The sequence below is a fragment of the Sorex fumeus genome, unplaced genomic scaffold (assembly GCF_029834395.1).
Source record: "Sorex fumeus unplaced genomic scaffold, SorFum_2.1 ptg000095l, whole genome shotgun sequence".
NCBI classification, from domain to species: Eukaryota; Metazoa; Chordata; class Mammalia; order Eulipotyphla; family Soricidae; genus Sorex; species Sorex fumeus.
Genome location: NW_026606152.1, coordinates 17,708,358 through 17,723,672, shown reverse-complemented (window position 1 = coordinate 17,723,672; position 15,315 = coordinate 17,708,358). Strand labels below are relative to the sequence as shown.

Sequence of the window (15,315 nt, the reverse complement as noted above, 5' to 3'; positions counted from 1 at the left end):
TTGGAAGTGATTACTCTGGGTGAGAACTGAGTCCTGAAAGTAGGTAAAGGAATAAAGGTGAGAATCTCTCACTCTCTGTATTACAATCCATAATGCCCAAAGGACGAGAGAGAGAGAGAGAGAGAGAGAGAGAGAGGTGCCTTCAATAGTGTAGAGTAAGCAGGCTGTCAGGTGGGGTTTGGGGTTGGGAGAGGGAGTGGTGGGAGAGAAACTGGGGACATTAGCAATGGAACAGTATACTAGTGGAGGATAGGTGTTAAAATATCCTATGATTGAAACTGAATCATGAAAAGGTTTGTAATATGTGTCTCCTGCAGATTCAATACAAAAATATGCTATTTAGTTTCTACCACCATGACTAACCTATGAATTTGCTGAAATTTATTTTTATCTCTTTGGCTGGCTCATTACATGGATGTCTGTGTGGTAAAACTTTTTCCATTTTATGCGGACTGAAGAGAAAAAAATCATAGGGTTGGGACTTCTGGTGGACGGAGAGAAGAGCACAAAACACCCTGTTGACCACACCTCAGCAGGGTCACCTAACTTGCGTGATGACAGACCTCCTTCACTGATTACTTCTGTTGTAATGTGGAAAAATGAAAAGACTTTGCAGGCTGTCAAGAGGTTGTCTCCTCCAGTTCTCACTATTTTCTTTTCGATTAGAATTGTTTAAAGATTATTTGAAAAATTTGGAGCTTAATGATTTGTTCTTATATATTTCCCCTACATGGTGTCAGTGGGCATTGATCCAGGAAGGCCAGCATGAAAAAGTTGAGGTGTATGTCTTAAACACCAATGCCAACACTACTGTAAGTATGGAATCCAAAGTACAATAGTAAAACTTCAAAATGTGTTTGTCAAGGAAATCGGTGGAAATGCAGGGAGAAATGTGTAATCTGTTGGTGGAAGGATGCAGACACTGTTGGTGCGATTAGAATTGGAGTATTGTATGACAAATCTCCATTATAAATGACTTTGAAAATCAAAATTGCCTAAATTTTAAAAAAAAAGAGAAGTCAACTTATATCTATATTTCAAGAAAGCTTGTCTTAGCAAATTTTGGCAGGGAGATCATAGTTGGTAGAAAGAGGGAGAAAGAAAGTGAGATTTGACAGTTGGGAAGAGAAGCCTGGATATCATGGAAGAGATGAAAGCTGATCTTAGAAGATTTGGAGCCATCAGAGTTTAGTGAGTTAAATGGTGAGATCATTGCAGTTTAGATACTTAAATAGTGAGATTGGTTTCAGTCATCAGCACTGTATATATAGAAAGAGTTCAAAGACCTCACAGATATTCAGGCTATAATATCTAACAAGGGAAGCGTTTTTTTCCTGAAGCAATATGTAAGGATAATATATTGCCAGGAAAATGATAAAAAGTTGGTTCTCTTTTTCACAGATTAATACATTAGAGATGAAAACTTTTATACAAAGGAATCTATCATCTTGTCCTGTTGCTCTGTTTTCTTGCCTTCATTCCATTCTCCACCATGACCCTACCTAATCAGGGCTCGCCACATTTCTCAGCAGTATCACCACATAGCCTAAGAGCATGTGTTAACTGTCGGTAGCTCACACTCTCATGTTTGCCCCCAATCCATGCCAGAGCCATCCTTCTGAAACCATGGATATTTGCTGAAGGCCCGTTCTTTCTTGAAGTGGCAGTCATGGTTTACCTCTTCATAATCATTGTGTTTACAAATTTAGATGAATGTCACTATACTAGTGACAGGGATTTTCCAAACTATGGCAAGCATAAACATTTCCCTTTCCCCCACGAATTTTGGGCTAGTTATTTTCTATCCACTGCTAATAATTTGTGATAATGAGGAAACAGAACTGAACTAAAAACAGGGACATTTGTCAATTTAGTGCCATGACTAATCAGTCTTAGTATAAGTATATATTTCTAGAAAAAAAAAAAAGCAGAAGAAAAGGAGTTGGTTTCTAGCAAAGAATCCCAAACCTCTGCCAAGAAATCCTTTGAAAATAAAAATTCTGACTACGGACTGAACATGATTACAATTTAATGCCTCTTTTGCAGACCACAACACCCAAAAGGAGAGAGAGAACAAAAGGGAATGCCCTGCCACAGAGGCAGGGTTGGATGGGGGGTATTGGTGTGGGAGGGATACTGGAATCCATGGTGGTGAAAAATGGGCACTGGCGGAAGAATGGGCGTTTGATCATTGTATAATCGAAACCCAAGCACAAAAATTTGTAAATGTACAACTGTACATCATGGTGTTTCACTAATAAAAATTTAAAAAAAAATTAAAGTAAAATTTTTTTTGTCTGTGAGAGATCAGCAGATGGGAACCTGAGTGAAGGCAAAAGATTAAATTGGTTGACTTTTATTTTTCCTTGAGTGTATAAATTTGATTTTGGAGTCAATTTATATGAGAGTTCATCAAGACACAGAAATTTTTAGCGCTTCTCTTGTTTAAAAGTATAGTGATAGACCATATCTCTATCTCACATGATTTTTATTTCTGATAGTTTGACACAAAAGATACGTCAAAATCATAGATAAATGTAAATTATTTAAATACTTTTTTGATTATGTAAAATTACCTTATAGAATTACATTATAGAATTTCATAAATTTTAGGATTATGCAGAATCAACGTGCATGTATCATATTACACTCACTACTGAAAGGCCTACTCTGTCATTCACCATTGTTCAGTTTTTCCACTTTGATTAAACTTTTCGATCTGGTAACTAAATAGTCTCATAGTTCTAAAGTTTGTTTTTATTGCTTTGAAAAGATCAAAATTATGCAATTTTCAACAGTGGATGAAACTAGAGGATATCATGCATGTAAAGTTAGCCTTAAGGAAATGAACAGATACAGAGAGATTTTTCTCATATGTGGGATGTAAAGACACACAGCAAGGTAGAAACAAAGGTTCAAGAGCAATGTAAGGGGAGAACTGATCCACACAATTGAGTCAGGGGATTGAGAGTGAGGGATTCTGGGGGATTGGGGGAGAGGGAAGGTTTATTCTTTGAGAGAATGAGGAGTGTCATGTTGGAATTATGTGTATTAGAATCCATTACTAATTGAATTATAAATCATAGAATATAAATAATGTTTTAGACGTTTGTCTGTCTCATTTTATTCTATTAATTTGTTTTCTCTATATGCCACGTATGCCTGAATTTGTAGAATGCCTATCTTTCTCTGCCTGGTTTTTTTCACTAAACATAATTTCCACATGTTATCCATTTTATATACAAATAATAAGAAGATTTCACTTCATACAACTGAGTAGTATTCCATTGCTTTACCACCTTTCATTTTCAAAATTTGTGGTTTAAAAGATACAAATACTGGTTTTAACAATGCTCTGGTGTTTTAAAATTTTTAGTTTAGTGAAGCTAAATAGATTTTACTGAAAAACACTCAGAAACTTGTGAAACAGGTGTGGGGTGGAATGAAATATTTGTTCAAGCGAGAACTGTCATTTAACAAAGCAAGCAAAGAGAGACATAGAGAAAGAGAGCACGGTATTTCTTCTAATGAGAACAAAAGCTTGAGGACCAAGCCTACTCTGGTAGTTTAGGAATAAGAACTTGGAGTGGTATGAACTTAACTTGTGCACTTTAGGGGAGAACTTGAGTGAAACTATTAGAAGTACTTTCAGGAGCATGATAAACTGGAGTCTGCACTTGGAGTGAGGTGGGTAGAGAGTTCTTTGGGGAGATCCGAACTGTGGAGAACAGTAATATTATAACATTAATGATAGTATCTTACCGTGGGATTCCAAAAAAATCTGTAACAGTGGCGTCAGAAATGATAACATCCTTAGGTATTTGGATTTCCTGTGGAAACACTAGGAAAGCTGAGTTTTTGCTCTGGATGCCTCCACCTGAAACAAGGTCAAGAAATCATGTATGAAAAATTACAAGTTACATGGATCAAGGATTCTGATCCCAGTGGAAGGCTAACTTTCGGGTGGACAACTTCTACTGATGGCCTGATGTAGATTCTGATCCTGGGATACGTAACAGAAAGGAGGTAGTGACAGGTATCCTCAGAAGTGAAGCCTCTGAGACAGAATTCATTCATGACAACTTATGGGTTATCAAAGTTTGCTCATGGCTGCTACCATTATAACATGCCATTCAATGGTTCTGTGGTTTCAATTTACTGTATCAATGTAAAGATGAAGTTTCTATATGGAAGGTAAAAATCTGAGGCCCTCAGGATGATGAATTATGGGGAGGGGGGGAGCTGGAGTGATAGTACAGCAGGTAGGGCATTTGCCTTGCACACGGCATACCCAGGTTAGATTCCCAGCATCCTGTATGGTCCCCCCAAGCACCGTGAGGAGTAATTCCTTAGTGCAGAGCCAGGAGTAACCACTGTGCATCGCCACGTGTGACCCAAAAAAGCAAGAAAATGATGATCTGGGATTGATCCTTAGCATTGCAAACAGCATTATTTTTTAATTTTTATTTTCTTTCTTTCTTTCTTTCTTTCTTTCTTTCTTGCTTGCTTGCTTTTTTGTTTCCCTTAGCTTTAATGTCATGAAGGGATCTTCCCACATTTTTCTCCATATATCTTAAGAATTCAGGTATGATAGTGAGGTCTTTAATACATTTGATCTGACTTTGCGCCTGGCAATATAAAGAGGTCTGAGTTCATTTTCTTTGAATGTTGCTGTCCAGTTTTCCCAGCACCAGTTGCTGTAGAGACTTCCTAGCTCAACTTTATATTTCTTGAGCATTTATGAAAGATTAGGTAATAATAATCTGAGGGCCAGCTTCAAGATATTAGACTATATTCCATTGATCTGAGGCCTGTCTTTATCTGAATATCATGGTATTTGTATGACTACAACTTTGTAGTAGGGATTGAAGTTGGGGAAGGTGTTCCCTTCTTCTTTTTTACCAAAGATTGCTTTAGCTCTTCATGGGAGTTTATGGTTCTGTATGAGTTTCAAGAGTGTTTAATGTATTTATTTGAAAAATGTTATGTGTATCCTTATAGAAAGTGCATTAAATCTTTATAGAGCTTTGGTGTGTGTTGCCATTTTGACAGTGTTAAACCTCTCAATCCATGAGCATGGGATGTGATTCCATTTCCTCATATACTCTCTTATTTGTGAAGTAGTGTTTTGTAGGTTTTTTTTCCCTTTATTTTATTTTATTTTTTTAAAGTGGTAGATTTACAATTTTTTGTGCTTTGGTTTCAATTATACAATGATCAGATACCCATCCCTCCACCAGTGCCCATTTTCCACCACCATGGATAATATCCCTCCCACCCCCATCCCCCCATCCCCCCTGTCTCTGTGGCAGGGCACTTCCCTGTGTTCTCTCTCTCCTTTTGGGTGTTGTGGTCTACAAAAGAGGCATTCAGTGGCAAACATGTTCAGTCCATAGTCTACTTTCGACATGCATCTCCCCTTCTGGGAGGATCCTCCAAACATACTTTATTTGGTGCTCCCTTCTCTATCTGAACTGCCCTTTCCTCTAGGATACCTGGCTGGCCTCTAAGTTATGGAGTAATCCTCCTGGTGCTGATCTCAGCTATTCTTGGGTATTAATCTCATACTTTGTTACTTTATATCCCCCAGATGAATGCAATCTTTCTATGTCTATCCCTCTCTTTCTGACTCATTTTGCTTAGCATGATACTTTCCATATTGTACCACTTGTATGTAAAGTTCATGACTTCATCTTTTCTAAGAGCTACATAGTACTCCATTGTGTAGATGTACCAAAGTTTCTTTAACCAGTCATCTGTTCTTGGGCATTCAGGTTTCTTCCAGTTTCTGGCTATTGTAAAGAGTGCTGCAATGAACAAACAAGTGCAGATGTCACTTCGACTATACATTTTTGCCTCTCTGGGATATATTCCCAGGAGTGGTATTGCTGGGTCAAATGGGAGCTCAATTTCTAATTTTTTGAGAATCGTCCATACTGTTTTCCAGAAGGGCTGAACCAGTGGACATTCCCACCAACAGTGAAGGAGTGTCCCTTTCTCGCCACATCCACGCCAGCATCGGTTGCTTTTGTTCTTTTGAATGTGGGCCAGTCTCTGAGGTGTGAGATGGTATCTCATTGTGGTTTTGATCTGCATCTCCCTGATGATTAATGATGTAGAGCATTTTCTCATGTGCTTTTTTGCCATTCGGATTTCTTCTTTGAGAAAGTTTCTGTTCATTTCATTGCCCCATTTTTGGATGGGGTTGGATGTTTTCTTCTTGTGGAGTTTAACCAGTATTTTGTATATCCTGGATATCAACCCCTTGTCAGATGTGTATTCGATGAATATCCTTTCCCATTCTGTAGACTGTCTTTGTATTTTGGTCACTGTTTCTTTGGAGGTGCAGAAGCTTCTTCGTTTAAGATAGTCCCATTTATCTATCTCTGTTTTCACTTGCTCGGCCAGTGGCGTGGCATCTTTGAAGATACCATTAGCTTCAATGTCATGAAGGGTTTTGCCAATTTTATCTTCAATATACCTTATGGTTTCTGGTCTGATGTTGAGGTCTTTAATCCATTTGATCATCATAAAGGGGTGCTGGATCTTATCAAATGCTTTCTCTGCATCTATTGATATGATCATATGCTTTTGATCTTTTCTTTTGTTGATATGGTGGATTATGTTGATTGATTTCCGAATGTTAAACCATCCTTGCATCCCTGGGATGAATCCTACTTGGTCATGGTGTATGATCTTTTTGATGAGTAGTTGGATTCTATTTGCTAGTAGTTTGTTGAGGATCTTTGCATCTGTGTTCATCAGGGATATCGGCCTGTAATTCTCTTTCTTTGTGGTATCTCTGTCTGCTTTTGGTATCAGTGAGATATTTGCTTCGTAGAAACTGTTCGGAAGTGTTTTTGATATTTCAATTTCGTGGAAAAGCTTAAAGAGCATCGGGAGTAAGTCCTCTTTAAAGATTTGGAAGAATTCACTAGTGAATCCCTCCGGGCCAGGACTTTTGTGCTTGGGGAGACTTTTTATTACCATTTCAATTTCCTTGATGGTGATAGGTCTGTTCAGGTATTCCAGGTCTTCTTGGTTCAGCCTTGGGAGTCTGTAGGAGTCTAGGAATTTATCCATTTCCTCGAGGTTTTGATGTTCCATGGCATAAAGCTTCTCAAAGTACTCCCTGAGGATCCTCTGAATTTCTGTGGTTTCTGTTGTAATGACCCCCTTTTCATTTCTGATTCGGTTAATTAGGGTTTTCTCTCTCCCTTTCTTTGTGAGTTTTGCTAGAGGCTTATCGATCTTGTTAATTTTCTCGAAGAACCAGCTTTTGGTTTCATTGATCTTTCGGATTGTTTTTTGGGTTTCCATCTCGTTAATCTCTGCTCTGAGTTTTATTATTTCCTTTCTCCTGTTCGGGTTGTGCTCCTTTTTTTGGTCCTTCTCCAAGCTCTTAAGCTGTAACGCTAGGTTACTTATGTGTGCTCACTCCTCCTTCCTGAGGAATGCTTGTAGAGCTATAAACTTTCCTCTTAACACAGCCATTGCTGTGTCCCATAAGTTTTGGTAACTCGTGTTCTCATTTTCATTCGTTTCTAGGAATCTTTTGATTTACATTTTGATTTCCTGTCTAAGCCACTCGTTGTTTAGTAGAGCACTGTTTAATTTCCAGGTGTTTCCTTTAGTTTTCGGTTTTTGTATGTGATTTCCTTCTAATTTCAGCACATTATGGTCTGAGAAGATTGTCGATACAATCTCTATCTTATTAATTTTTTGGAGGCATGTTTTGAGGCTCAGCATGTGGTCTATCTTGGAGAATGTTCCATGTACGCTTGAGAAGAATGTGTATTCAGCTTTTTGTGGATGAAGTGTCCTGTATATATCTATTAAGTCCCTTTCTTCCATTGTTTCCCTCAGATGAAGTATGTCCTTGCTAAGCTTGAGTCTGGTTGATCTATCAAGAGGTGACAAAGCAGTGTTGAAGTCTCCTACTAGTATTGTGTTGCTGTTGATGTCTTTTTCCAAATCTATGAGTTTTAAGTACTTTGCTGGTCTCTCATTAGGTGCATATACATTTATTATTGTAAGTTCTTCCTGTTTTACAGATCCTTTGATCAATAAGAAATGGCCTTCACTGTCTCTTATGACCTTCCTCACTCTGAAATCGATGTGGTTTGATATTAGGATGGCTACCCCAGCTTTTTTATGGGAGCTGTTTGCCTGTAGGATTGTTTTCCAGCCTTTGACTCTGAGTCTGTGTTTGCTTTGACTATTGAGATGCGTTTCTTGCAGGCAGCAGAATGTTGGGTTCAATTTTCTAATCGATCCTGCCACTCTATATCTTTATTTGGTGCGTTTAGCCCATTGACATTGAGAAAGATTATTGTTATGGGATTTTGTCCCATTGTTCTGTTGAAATTTGGTGTATTTGAGAGGCCTGTCTTGCCTTAAAGTAGCCCATTTATTTGTACTTGTAACCATGGTTTTGAGTCCATGAAGTTCCTGAGCTCTTGTTTGTCTGTGAAACTGTGTGTTGTTCCTTCTAGTATGAATGAGAGTCTCGCTGGGTAAAGTATTTTTGGGGAGGCATTTATTTCATTGAGTTTTTTCACTATGTCCCACCACTGTTTTGGGGCCATAAGGGTTTCATCAGAAAAATCAGCTGTGAATTTTAAGGATGCTCCTTGGTAAGAGTTTTCTTTCTTCGATCTTGCTGCTTTCAGAATTTTGTCTCTGTCTAAGGTTTTGGTCATTTTGATCAGTATGTCTCTTGGGGTATTTTTATTCGGATTTCTTCTAGCTGGTACCCTTCGGGCCTCCTGAATGTGGTCACAAGTTTTCTTCAGCATTGGAAATGTTGTAACAATGATTTCTTTGACAGTTTCTCCTTCATCGAGGTTTTCTTCCTTTCCCTCTGGGACTCCAATAATTCTTATGTTACCCCTCTTGGCTTCATCACGATCTTCTCTTGCCATCTGTTCCTGAATTGTGAGTCTCTTTTCCATTTTCTGCTCTTTTCTGGAGAGTCTCTGAACTTCATCTTCGAGCTCACTGATTCTGTTCTCAGCCGCTCTTACTCTGCTGCTGAGGCCTTCTACTGAGCTTTTCAATTCGCCTACGAGATTTTTCAGGTCTGACATTTCTGATTGCATTTTCTTCATTTCTGCCTTTAGATCCTCTTGTCTTCTATTGGCATAGTTTTCCATTGTTTCCTTTAATTCCCTAAGCATCCTAAGTAGCTCCCTTCTGAATTCCTTGTCAGAGAGGTTGTCTAACACTACAGTACTGTTGGTGTCATCTGGGCTCGACTCTTCAATATGAAAGTTTAGTGGGCTTTTGCGTTGCTTTACCGTTGTGAGAGGTGTGGTTTAGTCCTTCACGTTCACTGTTACTATTCTGCTTGATATGCAGTGTGAGTTAAGATAGGCTTATGAGTTATTGGGTACTGTGTTTCTAGTGGCTGAGCTAAAATAGAGAAGTTTCCATCTAAGAAGTTAGCTTATGGTTCCTATGACATATGTACTGGGAAAATATTTCACGGCCGCGTAAGCGGCCGCGGCTCCGGAAAGAGTCCCTGGCACTGGGCGAGGAGTTGGGAAGGTCTCCTGTTTGGAATTGGAGTCGTTCAGCTTTGTTGCCCAGAGCTGGGCCTCTGTGCCCGTCCCACGCAGATCAGGGGTTGAAAACCGGCTGTCTAGGGGCTGTTTCTAGCTGCGTGTGCCCAGAAAGGGACCCAGGCCCTTGGGGGCAGGCTGTACCTGTTGGAATTGGAGCCGTTCAGCTTTGTTGCCCAGAGCTGGGCCTCTGTGCCCGTCCCACGCAGATCAGGGGTTGAAAACCGGCTGTCTAGGGGCTGTTTCTAGCTGCACGTGCCCAGAAAGGGACCCAGGCCCTTGGGGGCAGGCTGTACCTGTTGGAATTGGAGCCGTTCAGCTTTGTTGCCCAGAGCTGGGCCTCTGTGCCCGTCCCACGCAGATCAGGGGTTGAAAACCGGCTGTCTAGGGGCTGTTTCTAGCTGCGCGTGCCCAGAAAGGGACCCAGGCCCTTGGGGGCGGGCTGTACCTGTTGGAATTGCAGCCTTTCAGCTTTGTTGCCCAGAGCTGGGCCTCTGTGCCCGTCCCACGCAGATCAGGGGTTGAAAACCGGCTGTCTGGGGGCTGTATCTAGCTGCGCGTGCCCAGAAAGGGACCCAGGCCCTTGGGGGCAGGCTGTACCTGTTGGAATTGCAGCCGTTCAGCTTTGTTGCCCAGAGCTGGGCCTCTGTGCCCGTCAGGTTTTTTTTTTTTTTTGTATAGTTCCTTAACCTTTTTAGTTGATTCTATTATACTCTATTTTCTGAGGTATTATTGTGAATGGGATTGTTTTTCTCTATCTCTTTTTTCTCTTTCATTATTAATATATGGGAAAGCCATGTAGTACCAGATATTGATTTTGTAATATGCTACTTTACTAAACAAATCTATTGTTCCCAGGAGCTTTTTTGGAGATTCTTTGGGATTTTCTAAGTATAATATCATGTTATCTCCAAATAGTAAAAGCTTGAGTTATTCCTTTTTTATATGGATGCCCTTGATATCTTTTTTTTTTTTTACCAAAATTATATGGCAAGTACTTCAAGTACTATGAAGAATAGGAGTGTTGAGAGTGGGTAACTTGTTTTGTGCCTGATTGTATTCTGGAATTCTATTTCATTGATTTCTGCTCCAAGCCTTTGGTTTTTCCCCGTTGAGAATAATACTTGCTGTGGGTTTGTGGTAATTTGCTTTGACTAGATTGAGAAAGTACTTTCAACTCCCATTTTCTTGAGAGTTTTTCATCATGAATGGGTGCTGGATCTCATCAAATGCTTTATCTACATCTATTGATATGATCATATGACTTTTATCTTTATTTTATTGAGATGGTGTATTCTGTTCATTGACTAGAGAATGTTAAGCCATCCTTGCATCCCCAAGCTAAACCTACTTGGTCATAGTGTGTGATCTTTTGTTGAGTTTCTAGATTCTCTTTGCTGGTATTTTCTTGAAAATTTTTGTATCTGTATTCACAAAGGAAAAATGTCTGCAATTTTCTGTTTTTGTGGTGTCTCTGTCGATTTGAGTATTAGGGTGATCTTTGCCTCATAGAAACTATTTGGGAGTATTTATGTTTCTTCAATTTCCTGGAAAATCTTAAAAATGTTGGAAGCAGTTCCTCTTGAAAGGTTTGAAATAGTTCACTATTGAATCCATCTGGGCCCTGGATTCTGTTTGGGGGTATAATTTTGACCATCATTTCAATTTCCTTGGTAGTGATAGGTTCAAGTATTCCAAATCTTCTTGGTTCAGCCTTGGGAGGTAATTGGAATCCAATAATTTATCAATTTATTCAAGATTCTCTCATTTCCTCCTGCAAAGATTCTCAAAATAATCTCTGATGATCCTATGGATTTCTGTACTTTCTATTAGGATACTTCCCTTTTCATTTCTGATTCGATTTATTAGAATTCTTTCTCTTTGTTTCTTTGAGAGGCTTCTCATGGTTTATTGATCTTATTTATTTTCTCAAAGAACCAGTTTTTGTTCTTATTGGTCTTCTGGATTGTATTTTGGGATTCTAGCTCATTGATGTCTGGTACAAGTTTTATTATTTCCTTCCTCCAGCCTAGTTTGGACTACTTTTGTTGGTTATTTTCCAAAATCTTTTTTTTTATTTATTTATTTATTTTTTTTATTTATTTATTGAATCACTGTGGGAAAGGTTACAAAGCTTTCAGGTTTAGGTCTCAGTCATGCAAATATCAAACACATTTCCCTTTACCAATACTTATTTTTTACCATGAAGAACCCCAATAAAACCCCACCCCCCACCCCTCCCCGTCCCTGTGAGGCAGATGAATTCTAGTTAACACTCTATCTGCTTTGATTAGATTCATTGTTTCAATAAAAGAAATAAAAGATTCACCACTATTATTTAGAGTTTACACCCCCCCCCCCAAATCAGACATGCTGAAAAAGCATTGTGAAGTGATTTTCTTTCTACAGCTGGGTTCAAGAATTAAATGTTGGTTTTGGATTTCTGCTATTTTACCTATTGACCCTGGAAGTATTTCTACTGAAAGTCAGATAGTTAAGAAATTGGTTTCTGTGTTCTGGAGTCGTGGCCGTGCTGGAGAGCCGCTCGCGGGGGGCAACCGGTGGCCTCGGTAGGGCGTGAAGGGCGGAGCGAAACGCCCCCCTTCCCATGAGGTTTTAGTCGCCCCCACACTCCCGGCTCATACCTGCTGTCCACAAGGCTCCCATGTGGCCGCCATCTTTCTTTCCAGAGAGGAGAGGGCGAATGGGGCAACACCCTTTCCCCTCCGGCAGACTTGATGGGCTGGATCAACGCATAGTCTGTTCACTTTTCTGCTCCAAGCTGCTGGGTTCTGCATTAAGTCCTTGTGCTTCTGGGTCCATGGCCGTGCTGGAGAGCCGCTCGCGGGGGGCGACTGGTGACCTCGGTAGGGCGTGAAGGACGGACAGGAACGCCCCCCGACCCATGAGGTTTTAGTCGCCCCCACTCCCCTGGCTCATACCTGCTGTCCACAAGGCTCCCATGTGGCTGCCATCTTTCTTTCCAGAGGGAGGAGGGCGGAAGGGAGCAACACCCTTTCCTCTCTGGGCAGAAATGATTGCCTGGATTAACGCATAGTCCTTTCACTTTTCTGCTCCAAGCTGCTGGGTTCTGCATTAGGTCATTGTGCTTCTGGGTCTGTGGCCGTGCTGGAGAGCCGCTCGTGGGGGGCAACTGGTGGCCTCGGTAGGGCGTGAAGGACGGACCGGAACGCCCCCCTTCCCATGAGGTTTTAGTCGCCCCCACACTCCCGGCTCATACCTGCTGTCCACAAGGCTCCCATGTGGCCGCCATCTTTCTTTCCAGAGAGGAGAGGGCGAATGGGGCAACACCCTTTCCCCTCCAGCAGACTTGATGGCCTGGATCAATGCATAGTCCGTTCACTTTTCTGCTCCAAGCGGCTGGGTTCTGCATTAAGTCCTTGTGCTTCTGGGGCCGTGGCTGTGCTGGAGAGCCGCTCGTGGGGGGCAACTGGTGACCTCGGTAGGGCGTGAAGGACGGACCGGCACGCCCCCCTTCCCATGAGGTTTTAGTCGCCCCCACACCCCCGGCTCATACCTGCTGTCCACAAGGCTCCCATGTGGCTGCCATCTTTCTTTCCAGAGGGAGGAGGGCGGAAGGGAGCAACACCCTTTCCTCTCTGGGCAGAAATGATTGCCTGGATTAACGCATAGTCCTTTCACTTTTCTGCTCCAAGCTGCTGGGTTCTGCATTAGGTCATTGTGCTTCTGGGTCTGTGGCCGTGCTGGGGAGCCGCTTGTGGGGGGCAACTGTTGACCTCGGTAGGGCGTGAAGGACGGACCGGAACGCCCCCCTTCTCGTGAGGTTTTAGTCGCCCCCCCACACCCCCGGCTCATACCTGCTGTCCACAAGGCTCCCATGCGGCCGCCATCCTTCTTTCCAGAGAAGAGAGGGCGAATGGGGCAACACTCTTTCCCCTCTGGGCAGAAATGATGGCCTGGGTTAACTCATCGTCCGTTCACTTTTCTGCTCTAAGCTGCTGGGTTCTGCATTAAGTCCTTGTGTTTCTGGGGCTGTGGCCGTGCTCCAAACTTAACTCTGATTTTCAGGGAGAGAGATTGGGTGGTTTACTTCTCATTGATCACTTTGTATATAGAGAGATGTCCACGCGGCCGCGCGGTTTTGAGAAAAAGTCCTCGTTCCCGCATACTCGAGCTGTGTTTGTAGAGGATTCTGGTCACTGGGGTTCCATCTGGGGGAGGCGGGATGTGGCACCTACTCCATCTGGAACTTGCCGGTGATCTCGGCTCTTTTTGGAACCTGTTTTTTCTTTTTTTTTTTCCTCCGGGATCCCGCACCCTCCATGTGTTCCTTCTCTTATGCTGAACGCTTCAAAGATGGCGGTGGGGGGCGGGCTGTGGGCGTGACTTCCGGGATCAGAGGTTACCTGGGAGGTGTAGTCCAGCAGATTTGAGGAAAAGTCCTCGTTCCCGCATACTCGAACTGTGTTTGTAGAGGATTCTGGTCACCGGGTTCCATCTGAGGGGGGCGGGATGCGGCACCTACTCCATCTGGAACTTGCCGGTGATCTCGGCTCTTTTTGGAACCTGTTTTTTCTTTTTTTTTTTTTTTTCCTCCGGGATCCCACACCCTCCATGTGTTCCTTCTCTTATGCTGAACCTATTTTCCAAAATCTTGAGCTCTAATTTATTCAGGTAGGCCCTTTCTTTCTTCCTGATGAAATCTGGCAGAGCTATAATCTTTCCTCTTAACACTGCTTTTGCTGTGTCCCACAAGTTATGGTAGCTCGTGTCCTCATTCTCATTTGTTTATGGAAACTTTTTATTTCCTCTTTGATTTCTTCCCTAAGCCAACGGTTGTTCATTACTTACCTTAAAGAAAATATTTCCTTGCTGAGCTTCAGTCTGTTTGATCTATCGAGAAGTGACAAAGAAGTGTTGAAATCTACTACTAGTATTGTGTTGCTATCAATGTTTTTCTATAAGTTTATTAGAAGTTGTTTTAACGTATTTTGCTGGTCTGTCATTAAGATCATATACATTGAGGAAGGTGAGTTCTTTCTGATGTACATATCCCATGATCATTAAGAAATGACCTTCACTGTCTCTGATAACCTTTAGCCTGAAGTCCATGTGGTCTGATACTAGTATGGCCACTCCAGCTTTGTGGAGGTGATATTTTCTTGAAAACTTGTTTCCCAGCCTTTTACCTTTAGCCCATGGGTGCTTTGATTGTTCAGACATGTTTCTTGCAGGAAGCAGAATGTTGGGTTCAGTTTTCTAATTCATCTTCCTATTCTGTGCCTCTGAATTGGCACATTTAGTCCATTGACATTGAGAGAGATTGTTGTTTTGGGGATTTGTGCTCTCTTTATGTAGAATTTTTGTACTTCTGGGGATAGTCTTACCTTAAAGTAGACCTATTCATTCTTCTTGCAACAAAAATATGGAATGCTTTACAAGTTTGCATGTTATCTCTGTGCAAGGACCATGCTCATCATTGTATCATTTCAATTTTAGTATATGTGTTATCAAACCTAGCAGGAGTTAATTTTTCCATATTTTTCGCTTCTTATAACTTTGAGTGTTGTCCTTCCTCACTCCTATGGCAGACAATGATTCCTAATCAAGGAATGTATTTCAAAGCAGCATGAATAAACAGATTTAGAACTTTAATGTCCCAGAAATAAAAATATGGTTTTTACTATATTATCGTTTACCATACCCTAGGCATCAGTTTTACAAAATAATTCTTTTGGAAGATGGTATATGAGTTTGTTTAATGTTGTTC

General features: G+C 41.3%; 1 pseudogene; it reads right to left on the bottom strand.

The window, feature by feature from the left end:
* Positions 1-14,964: 14,964 nt before the first annotated feature.
* LOC130040965 (uncharacterized) lies at positions 14,965-15,061 on the bottom strand (annotated as a pseudogene).
* Between the last annotated feature and the right edge of the window lie 254 nt (positions 15,062-15,315).